Consider the following 12,161-nt stretch of genomic DNA (forward strand, 5'->3'; position numbering starts at 1 on the left):
ATGTTTCAAAATCCAATATTATGCTTTAATAGCTTTAATCTAATAATACAACTTATTTCAGAGAGGGAGAGAGAGAGAGAGAGAGAGAGAGAGAGAGAGAGAATGCCTTTCATTCTGTAGAAAATCCCACGAATGTCGTACAATTCTTTAATATCCTAGAGATTAATTATGTTTGAAAATCTCGATAACATCAAGAAATTATAATAGTTTTCGAGTTACAAACGATTAAAGTTGGTCGTAATATCGCATAAAATTTACTCGCTCATACTACACCACAAATACGAAGTATAATTTATTATTTTCCTCTTTTTTTTAAATCTTTGCACACTGAGGGAAGTAACATTCTGAAACGACGATAAAAAGCCACCATATTTTTGCGTCGGGATTAAATTTTATTTTACCAATTTATTAAAATCGACTAGAAAATTTCTTGATTTATTAAAATTACGCCATTTTATCTGATAAAAATGGCATAATAAATCGATGATAAAATTTGATCATATCATTGATAAATCGCCTTGCATGAATACTTTCTCGATAAAAGTAAATTTCAGTTTTCAAATACGCGATAGGCAAGAGATTTCATGATTCAATAATACAGTTCAATCATCGGAATTCAGATCAATTTAATTTTAATTTTAATTTAAGGTCAATTAATTTTTAGATATTTAAAATTTAGCGACGGTATTATTCACACATCAACACTCGAACTATTAAACAGTGACGCGCGCTGTATCGCGCGTCATAGCATCATTGTACCTCAGAACTCAATCGCGACGAGTACCGAAAATAAACGCGATCACGAACAATTAGCTGCTGTCGGCCCACGCGGCAAATTAATTCCCGCGATTAACGATTCGTAGGCGTGTCGAGACGACGACTGATTATCAGGGCGGTTATTTCGCGCAGTTTACTCGTGTGAGATAGAAACCGAGGTGATAAGGAATTACAGACTGTTGCTTCGTGATGTTTACGGGCGACAATTACTTCCTTTAGTCAGGCTTGCATTCGAATGTATCTCGCGTCGCGCTGTAAATTTTTTTTGCCGCCGTTGTAAACGTGACTTACCTACCATTTTTCGATAGGAAGCACAAAGCTATATACGAATCGTCGAATCTAACTTTAAATAATACAAAAACTGTAATACTTCAATTATTCGTTCTGATATATGTATTTCGTGAGATTTACGCGATTCCACGTGAAAACCGAGAGTATTGCGCGTACAAAATTAAATTTTTACTTGTGTATCTTTGAAAAGTCTATCGCGTTTTAAGGCCTGTTTTTTTTTTAAATTTCTTCCTGCAGAAAAATAAAAGAGAAAATATGAACTGCGCAAGAAAGAAACTAGCTAAAAGGAACAGACCTTTAATTAGCTTGACAACTTGATTTTATTAATTGTATTATGTTGCACAGAATCCAGTTAAACAAGATATACGGCGTGTATGTTATTTCGTGGAAAGTTAAATGTCCGTAGTCGTGACGGGCTAGCACGCAACGCTCGATGTTTGTTTTCATACATATCGACATATAACATGCTATTGTATACACAGGATCACCACGCTACTATTCGCGCTCCAACACTCGAACTGTTAGGCAGCGGCGCAAGTCGTTCCGTGCTTCGTAGCGTTATTATCCCTCGGAACGCGGAACCAGAAGCAAATGCAATAGTGAACAATTAGCAAGTATCAGTTAAATCCGCGCGACGAATTAATTTCCACGATCAATGATTTGCGTGCACGGAACAGATCGACCACTAGCGTCACGGTGCTTTTAATCCGCGAATAGTTGTCTAGTTTTTTCTTACGTTTTTTAACCCACGGATGATTCTTACACCCCAATCAAAATTCACTATTATTATAGTTACATATTATATATTATTGATTGTTATACAATTTATTAATTTTGAGAATTATGTAAATGAATTTGCTGCACAGATTTTCTCAAAACAATACAAGAAATATAAAAAAATATCTTTATCAATCCATTGCTATTATAATTTGTATCCTGGAGTTTCTAATGTTCCAGCAATAAACTAGATTCATTAAACTTATTTGTTGGCTTTATAAAAAAAAACTGCTCACAACCTTTTTTTTTAAATCCTTAAACTTAATGTAATCCTAGGTATTAGATATATATGCAATGATAGTCGGGATCGAACCTGGGCCCGCTAACGAGTCAAAAGTTTTCACGTGGAATCACGTAATACCGCATACATATATCGAACGAATTGTAACTCAAATTGTACTTGCTTATTCATTCGTCGTAATGTACAATAAAGTGCACGTCACGTACACGATTAACGTCAAGAATACCGTGCAAAGTGCTGTGCAATTATCGTATTCTGATTATTAGAGCGCGCGATCGTAATTAACTGTGTTTTCGCGAGTGAGTATTGTATGAGTGCCATGAGTGAAGGAACAGAAACGGAGGAAGAAGAGAAGAGATGAAGACCAAAAGAGAGGCATCGAGCAACGATCGAAGGTGAGTGAATTATGAGAAAATTAGTTATTTATTTATTAGTTATCATTCACAAAAAAATAATCACAATTATTTCATACGTATAAAATAACTGCAAATCTTATCTTTTCAAATGTAATTTTATTGGATATGGCTATAATTCAGACATATTTATATGTAAATTAGAAAAAAAATGGACCGTGAAATCCAATAAAATTTTCGTCACATATAATAAAAAAAAAAATGTTTCACAAATAATGGACATCTAAATGTGCTAAATATAATTCTAATTGCACGATGCAGTTTCCAAAAATACGAACGTGCTTGAGCCTCTCGACGAGACACGCGTGCAAAATACTAGCGAAACGTCAACAGCTTTTTCAATCCCTCGTGTTTACGCGCTTTTTTAAGCACGTTCGGTCGCTGATACGGGCGGATAAAATTATTGCTTTCGACGGGTCAAACGACACTCGTGGATACTGTACTCAAAGGCTCGTAGAAAGCGCGGTGCCCGGAAACGTTGCTGTGATTTATGCATATGAATGTCTAGCTCAAAAAGGCAAACGAATTGTCTCACGAATAGAACGTAGATATGAGAAGAGAGAGAAAGATTGAGGAAGAAAAACTGTTGCGTGAGAACATATGTGAGTTTGTCGCTTTCACTGCGTGACATGCATAAAAGGCGTTATGACGATTTTCGATGGTGCTTTCTTCGCGCGCGATCGCTCTCGAACGTTGAACGCGATTGTAATCGCGATATTGACGTAAAAAAAAAAATTTTGGGGAGATATCGGAAAAAATAACTCATCAAGAGTCATTCAGCTATTTCGAACAAAGCTCGCATCTATGCGACAAAACTTGATGTAATAATAAACTGGAATTGCATAAGAACTACTTTTTTCAATTATTTCAGTTCTCAGTTTTGCAATTTATCAGTAAATATCGATATATCAACATATACAGTGTGTGAAGCTGGCATTATATCAGTATCAATATATTAATATAATCAATGATATATCAATACGTTAATATATTAATATATCAATTAATGTTGGCATACGCCACATTATTTACCTATTTATAATTCTATTTCTTATTTTTTAGCCATTAAAAATAGTTTAAAGTGTCAGTTAAATTACGTTTAAACATTGTTTAAGCTTAAACAATAAAAAACAAAGATTTTTGAGATTATTCTCTCTAAGGTAGGTCACAAAGTAAAAAGATTCAACATCAATGTCACACGAAAGTAGGTCTTCATATCGTAAACGAGCGACGCCGAGAAAATTTAATAGGACAAAGATAATATCTAGATGTCTGTCAAACTTTCTGCGGTCCGCGTTAAACAATCGCATTGGCAGTTTTGCTAATACTAGCGATACCGTATCAGCCAGTCATCATTGTGCGATTTAATTAAACATTTCATTACGTTCCGAACGACAGGCAAGATATATATTATAGATGCAATTTCGAGAATATGACCATATGCATGTCCATACACGTGCGACCGTTTCCTGAAACCGAGATACGAGATACGTTTAATTAAGTATTTAATTATAATATTGAAAAGTATGAATATTTCAGTTATATTAGCCTAAAGATATATTGTCACATCACATTAAATTCTTAAAGAAAATTGTACGAAAAATGTATAAGTATCTCTTTTTTTAATTACCTATAAATTTACATTTTAATGGCAATGCATAAGTAAGAAAAAATGTGAAAAAAAAGCGCAAGGCAAATGTTTAAAATACTTTTGAACAAATCGGAGAGACGAAACAAGAAAACGGGACTGTACATTACCAGGACATTACAGAGAAAGAAGTTTGGATAAATGCAAATAAATGTGAATAGAAAAAGTATTTCTCTCATTTTCTCCAAATAATCAGAAGCGACGCCTTAAAAGTAATAATGCAGTTTGCAATCTGCAGTGACATCGTCCTTTCGCTACGAAAATTCGATAAAACATTATTTATATCAATAAACTTGGTAATAATTTCGAAAATGTACACAGGAAGATATCTCTCACATGAATTAGCTCGTGGTAACGTTCTTTCGAAGCATGATCTACCGAGGCATCAGACCCGTTCTTCCTATAAAAATGTTCCATTTTTCACATTTACTTCTTAGCGACAGCGAAATGGCACCGAATCGTGGATTCGGCGTTCGCGTTACGCGGGCAGGGCTGGAAATATGACGGTATTTCAATGAGAAATGAACTTCTTACTCTGTAATGCCTTGGATAACGTATATATTCTCGTTTTGCTGCTTCGCCTCGCCGATTCGTTCAAGAGCGCGTTTCGAACGTTTCTCCTACGCTTCTATTTCCTGTCTCTTTCTCGCGCGCGCTTTCTCTCTCTCTCTCTCTCTCTCTCTCTTTCTCTTACATTCTCGTATATCTTTTTTTGTTCTATCGGCCAATCCGTTACGTAATTTTCTACTTTTTGAACTTACGCCCAGAATTGCCACTAAACCAATCGAACCTTACATATGATGTTCTTGGCCAACTCCGAAATCGATGTATCTCGGTGTGCACCGCAAACACGCGCTGATGCAATTTTTCATGTGTTATCGTTCTCGCCTTTAACTTAATAAAAAAAATTACCTAATAATTTAATAGAAATTTCTACGAGTGAATCTTTAAATATTATCAGTTTAATTACTGCGTTATTTGAATGGACGTATTATCTGTTATTGATAATTCTTAATAAATCAATAAACAAATTTCAAACTTAAGCATAAAGTTAGATTAATCGTAAATCAATATTAACCAACTTTTTTATGTAACATCCGAGGTTCTTCCTAACTCGTAATTAAAAAGAAATTTATCTTTAATCTTGAAAAATCTATTGGGAAACGAGTAACTTTCCCGTGAAGTGTATTAAGTATTATTCTCGCGTTCCTGATATCTGGAACGTACAAAATTCATAATCGATACTCCGTACGAAACAGCGCGCCGCGGCTATACGTCGGTATACCGGTTAATAAATATCCCGGCGAATTTTCGCGCGAATTATGGAATCGTATTAAGTCATATCGGGTTTCTTCGGAGCTCGGGGAGCTTTGAAAGTCCAAAACCTGTCCCGGGGGTTCCCCCGCGCCGTTGAAGTACTTTACGCACGGGCGCGCATACGCGACGATAAATTCAGCCGGTACCTCCTCTAATGCGCACCGCATTATTCGTGGTTTCGTAAATTCGTTTCCGCGACGAGAAAATCATATCGTCATTTCGCCGGGGGCCGCTATTGGTTTTGCCCGTCGAGAGAGAGAGAGAAAAAAAAGAGTAATAATGTACTCGCTCCCCGGAGATCCGCATTTCCGCGTCTCGACGTCCCGCCCGTTCCCTTCCTCTCGACAATAGGCGTCAAGCTCGCTCGTGCGACGAGCGCCGAGGGTACGAGGCTGAATTTCAAATTAGTCGATCCCACCCCGACTGCAACGATTCCTTCGCAGACTACTCCGATCTGTATACCGGGTACACAGAGTGTTTCAGAAATCCTATCCTTGATTTAACCGATACGCGGCGCTATTAAAGAGATATCTACCCTTTTTCACCCTTCGTGTTATGTCATATTAATCATGGAGTAATGTATTAATCGCGGAATAAAAAGTAACAGTTAAATATTATTAAAGCAGTTCTAATTCAAGTTGAAAAAAATCTATTATTACAAATTTAACATACGAAATACAGAATCAATTAGAAATATCAAATCCATATCGTCGGTAAAATATATTTGTGCGCCAACCTCTCGGTTATTTCGTAAGCTCCCCAAAACCGGAATGATCGAACGACCTCCTCTAAAGCCGCCGAAGCTTGGAAAGAAGCGTTTGCTCCACGAAGGATGAGAGTAATGAGGTCGCAAATCGCAAGTTAACGCGATGAAGAGAACGGATCGTAACGAAGAAGGTATCGGAGGTGAGAGCAGGTGCGGTGGGGCACAATTAAAAAAGCACGAACTGCGGCTTTGTGCCGCTCGCAATCTACATACACGAGTCACGTAGAGCGAGCTTTCGCCAAAAGCTCCGATTGAATATTTTGTCTTATTTTATTCCGACCTCGGCAGCGAGGAGGTCCATTTCTCCCGACCGTCGTTTGTGTCATGTTACGTATCTCCATTTCGCCTGCTGCTTATTTTTTTTTTTTGCACGCGTCATGCGCGCAATGACAAATCTAAAACGGCATTTCGTGAAGGAAATGAGACAAGCGCTTTTCACACGCTCACGATGAGTGTCATGTACCCCTATTTCTCAATTTTTCTTAGCTTATGGGCGCGATGCGTTTATGAGCAACAACCTCGAATCAGTACCAGAAGAGAGAACTTTGAATATCAACCTAATAAAAATAGTATTTGAATTAGAAAATATTATAGTTGGTGTGTCACTTGTATACACATCTATTATGTGTCAGTTACAAATTTTCTCTATATATTAGAAATTATACAAGATATTGCGGATATATTAATGTGTCAATGTTTTCTTAATAAAAATTATAAATATGAAACAATTGAATTATAAATGATCGAAACGAATCTTGAGTTAAAATTTTACAAATAAATATAAAGTTTCAATTATATTCATCTTTGTTTAAATTTTATCATAACAGAAAATCTGAATCTAATTCTCTCTTTCTTCAGTACATTGGAAACAATTTAACATTAAAAATATATATTCTAAGAACAAATCGATTAATTCATTTAAAAAAATCACAAGAGAAAGATTGTTTGATAATACATAGTGTAGGTTCTGTTAAATTTCATACTGTACAAACATCGAGAAGAAATAGATGCAGAAATTATTTTGCCAGATCATCTGTGTGAAGTCACGGCAAAAGTAATAACATTAATCAATATAACGTTCCCCTCTTCTGCTCGGGGCTATCGCTATTGAACTGTCAATTTTCAGCGGTACGTTGTTACGAGATGAGATAAACGTAAGTTTATTAATTTAAAGAACGGGCACAAAAGTAAACGCAGCATGATATTTACGTTGCGCCAATTACGACAATGAAGGATCTAAATGATTCTCGTGACGACGGAGAGCAAAACTGTTAAATGTAATTTTCGCGTTCTTGTTTCACGAGTTTCGCTACAGTACGCGCTGTGGAGATGCGCCCGGCATTGTGTCAGAAGTTTAATATCTTCCCAGGGGAGAAGTCTTTTGAGCTGTGGCACGTGACCACTGTGGATTTACACAATAGACTCTGACTATTAATGTCGTAACTAACAATCGAACGGTCCGCCTCGAGCAAAAAACAAACAGAAAGTAACTTGAAAGAAAATTTTATATACTGTTTTATAAATGTAAACATTTAATTTAAATTTGAAATTTAGTTGTATATATATTTATCATAAAATGTACACTTAAGATATTCATCAGTAAAAGAGTTCGTAAAGTAAATTTTGTAATTTTTAATCCAATAAAATTTATTCGATAATAAAAACATTTTTTAATTATTGTAACAAATTAATATTAATGAAGAACTTACATGTCTTGTAAAAATATATTATTAAAATTACACATTTTATGTCACACTGAAAAATAATAAGAATTCTTGTTATTTATACATCATAAACAATTTTTCTTACTTTATAATCTTCATTAACTTTTATATTAATGAATACAAATAAATATATAAAATAATACATAATATAAAAACATTCTGAACTCATAAATGTGCCTTATTATTGCTGATTATTGCCTCTTATTGAAACTCATGAATAATGTTCATGCATGTATGCAATAGAAGGTAAACGGACGTATACATACACATGTAAGCTGTATAAAAAGATAATTAAAAGGGTAAAAGACAATGAACGTCCTGATCAAAATTCAAGCCAGATACCATTGTGCTTTTCGTCCTTATGCTTGAACTCTTTTCTTTGACTTTATCATAAACGAGCGCAGTTCTCCCATCATTACGGCATCGTGAACGAACGTGATTTATCGATATCGACAACAATTACTTCAGAATCAGAACTTGAGATTTATAGACAATAAATCGCGTAAGACAGATGTAAAATATATTGCATACATAATTCTTTTTTCTTATATTGCAAAATTATTTCAAAGAAAGTTACATTCAATTTATAATGATATTTTAATAGCCTAATTAATCTTCTTTGTTTGGAAAGAAAATTGACTGCAATATTAATTTATGCACGGGGGAAAAAGCTTTTTTAGATTGCTTTTTAAAAATTAAAATTCAATAGAAAACTTTCATATTAATAATAAATATACAAAAATGTGTAATAAACAATACGTTCTTTTATAATATATTCACAATACGTTCTTGCATAATGCAAACGCGGCACGTTTATGACTATTTGTAGACGTGTTTATTGGTAAATCTAAAAAAATGCAAACAAAAACATATTTATCCTACTATAATTAATCCGACAAAACATGATTATCATTCAATTTTTTAATTTAGAAAGTAGCTAAAGACAAAATATATTTCCGATAATAATACCGGAATTTTTTTTACTAAAGAAATCTGTGTAAATATTAATTAAGTACCGATGTTAAATTACCTAGCGCAATTCTTTGCATATTTATCTGAGAAAACAGCTTCGAGAATACTTCGGGATAATTACTTTGCCTCAGAGCTAAAGCTAACAAGGCTCGTAAGTAGAGGTAACAGAGCGATGACGTCTCTAAGGATTCGGGCGGTCTACGGAAATCGAAACTCCGTGATACATTGTAAGCGATATTCTGATCAAAGTATTGCGGAATTTAGAAATAAACGTAAAATTATCCATCTCGTTACAACTGACGACAATTTGAAAATATATTTAAAAATCCTGTCTCAATATATCTTACAATACCTACACTCTCATTAATAAATATATTGCACTGTATAAAATTTTTTACTGATTTTGTTGTCAACTTTATTTTCTCAAATAATCAGCATTATTTTCCAAATAATGTTTATAATTAATCTGTTGTAATAACTTGCAAATTAAAAATCGAGCAGACATATTTAATCGGACTGATAATGAAACATAAATATATCTCCATTTATACTATATTTAACTTATAAATAACTCCGCACGTGTCAATTACATTACGCGAAAAGAAAAAATATTATTTATTATGCATTCTTGTATACTTTGTATTCATTATTAATATGAGTGAAAGAACGTAAGAGATAACCAATTCGTTATGTAATAAAAAAATTAATGGCTATAGAGTTAAATTAGAAAAGGCATCAATCATTTTACTTTTAACGATTAACATTGCACTGACTGCGTCACATCAGTTAAAGTTCGCAGACGCTCGCGAAGACGCCTAATTAATTAAGATTGTAATTCGCGAGACGCGAACGGCTCGTTAATGTGCGTCCCGCGTTATATAACTAGGCAAAAGGCTGGAGATGAGATCGTAGGTTTATTGATTCGGTTTTCTCTCCGCGGTGGAGTTTTTTCCTCCCTCCTTTCTCCGATCACCCTTTCCTTTCCCGACTTACCCGGTCCTTATTCTACCCGTTACTTTCTGTGTTGTGCACCCACCCTCGCCACCCCCGTGTTCGCACCGTTAGAAGTAGGACGCAATTTTCGAGGACTTTCCTTCCATCTTCTCACACCAATTCAAGACGATACGAAATTAGTCTAATCGCCTCTTTTGTAAGATACATCCATCACGCATGTTACGAAAACTAATACATATTCCTTACAAAATACAATACGCCTTTATTCCCACAAATTTCAGATACGTGAATAATTATAAGAAGTATTAATTAAAGTTATATAGTGTTGATTCAATTTATTTTATTTTATTCTGCAGTTTTATATCGTAGAAAAAATGCTATAGATAGATTGTACGAAATTCACAACAAAAGTAAGGCAGAATAATAACTTCGTATTTTTACAAATACTTTAACTTGTATTTACGAACTTATCACAACGCTAAAGAAGTATTATTTTTTGTTACTCCATTAATATCATTTATTCCTTTGTATCTTTTGCTCTTTTGAGAGGCTGAAAAATCTAGACATCCATATTCGTCGAATTGGGTATCTACGTAATAGTCGAGCATAAACATCAGTGCGTTCGTGCACTCGGAACGAACACATGAAAAAGCGATTACTGAAAAATCTTAGGTATTTCACTGCTGAACGGAATTCAAATAGCGAATTTAATGACTATATTATTACATCGATCAGAAGAGCTATATAGCCTTAAATCTTCCTCGCGTAACAATCCGGCATTATAAAAGACATTATAAACTTCCCGTTTGTTACTTTGACGTTATATGATGCCTTTCTTCCATTCACCGTGCAGTCTATTCTGCTCTCCGAGAGCTACTTATTAGATCCTTCGTCCCACTTAGAGTACAGTTTTATTAACCATTTCCATCTGCCTCTTCCCTCCCTCCTTTCCCCAGCGCCGGTAAATTCAGTAACGATAGAGTAATTGAACCATAAGTTCAATCTCGCGTACCAATTTCCATTAACTCAACACACATCATACCGTTGAAGACGATACCTTTCCCTTTCACTTCTTATCGATCAGAAAATACTTGGCGAGTTGACACAGCTATACATCGCATCGTTATCGTAAACAGCGTACCAAAAAGTGTCCCCAATACCGTGCAGTTGCAAAATCTATCCTAACTTGGTATCTAATTCGACATGTAAGACTAATTCATTTAATAATTTATTGTAGATCGCATAATTACGGACTGTTTCACTTCAAGTTTCAATGCCGTCACTTCGTGAAACGTAGAAATTATGAAAAGTAGAAGGTAATATATAGGAAGTAGTATCTTAGCAATTAAAAATTATTGTATGATCTGATCGTGTTTCCTTCTAGTCCGTTGCTTTGTACATTTTTTTTTTGTCTAAGATACGGATCGAGAAACTTAAAGTAAAACATCCTGTAATACGGTTTACTTTAAAACGGCTAAAGAGACGATTCATAGGAGCATTTATCGTTCGAGAGCTTTTGGAAAGGACATGTACGTAACAACGGGCAGAAACAATAAATGGTTTCGGGAAGCCAACGTTGAGGGATGAAGCAGAAAAAACATCGCAAGGAGAGCAGAAGAAATGACGGGATCCCGTGGATGTAAGGACGTAAGGAGTAACACGATATTCCCAATCCGGCGCGGAAGCTTTAGAAATGAGATAAAGAAGGGCTCGCGAGTGCAATAAATCCCCGGGTTTCGTCTCCCCCGTTTTCGTCTACCGCCGTCTATCTCGCCGCTAAGCCCCCAAAGGAAGCTGATGTCGACGCTTGATCGAAATGAATTTACTGTTTACTCGTGGCCGCACCGCATCTGCGCGATACGATTCAAGAGTGCAGCTATGAAATATAGCCAGCCCGCGATATACCCCGAGAGCCGCGGTTTAGAAATCATTCCCCCCCCTTCTCTCTCTCCCCTGCCCTCCCCAACTCCCCTTTCCTTGTCGGCTATATCGATACCGAAATGTGACGGTAGCCGCGGAATACGAACGAACTGAAATGGACGTGTCGAGAATTAATCTCCAGCCGCGGGTGCCAAAGCGAATTGTCTCCTAGGTCGTTTTTCTCCGTTCGGGAGCCGCACGTGGTGAAATGCTTCGCGATATTCTCTTGCGACGAGAAATATCGCGACGTCGTCGATTCGCAAATCGCCCTGCTCAAAGGATCAGATATTTATTTCTTATTACTTGAGAATCGTCAACAAATCCAGAGTCAAATCGTTATTTCTCACCGTGTAAAGGCCAA

General features: G+C 35.6%; 1 protein-coding gene across 3 annotated transcripts in view; it reads right to left on the bottom strand.

The window, feature by feature from the left end:
- LOC105840171 (protein Skeletor, isoforms B/C) overlaps nt 1-12,161 on the bottom strand; it is a 70,784-nt gene that overhangs the window by 53,790 nt on the left and 4,833 nt on the right. The gene's annotated exons all lie outside the window — the stretch shown is intronic.

The sequence above is a fragment of the Monomorium pharaonis genome, chromosome 3 (genome assembly GCF_013373865.1).
Source record: "Monomorium pharaonis isolate MP-MQ-018 chromosome 3, ASM1337386v2, whole genome shotgun sequence".
NCBI classification, from domain to species: domain Eukaryota; kingdom Metazoa; phylum Arthropoda; class Insecta; order Hymenoptera; family Formicidae; genus Monomorium; species Monomorium pharaonis.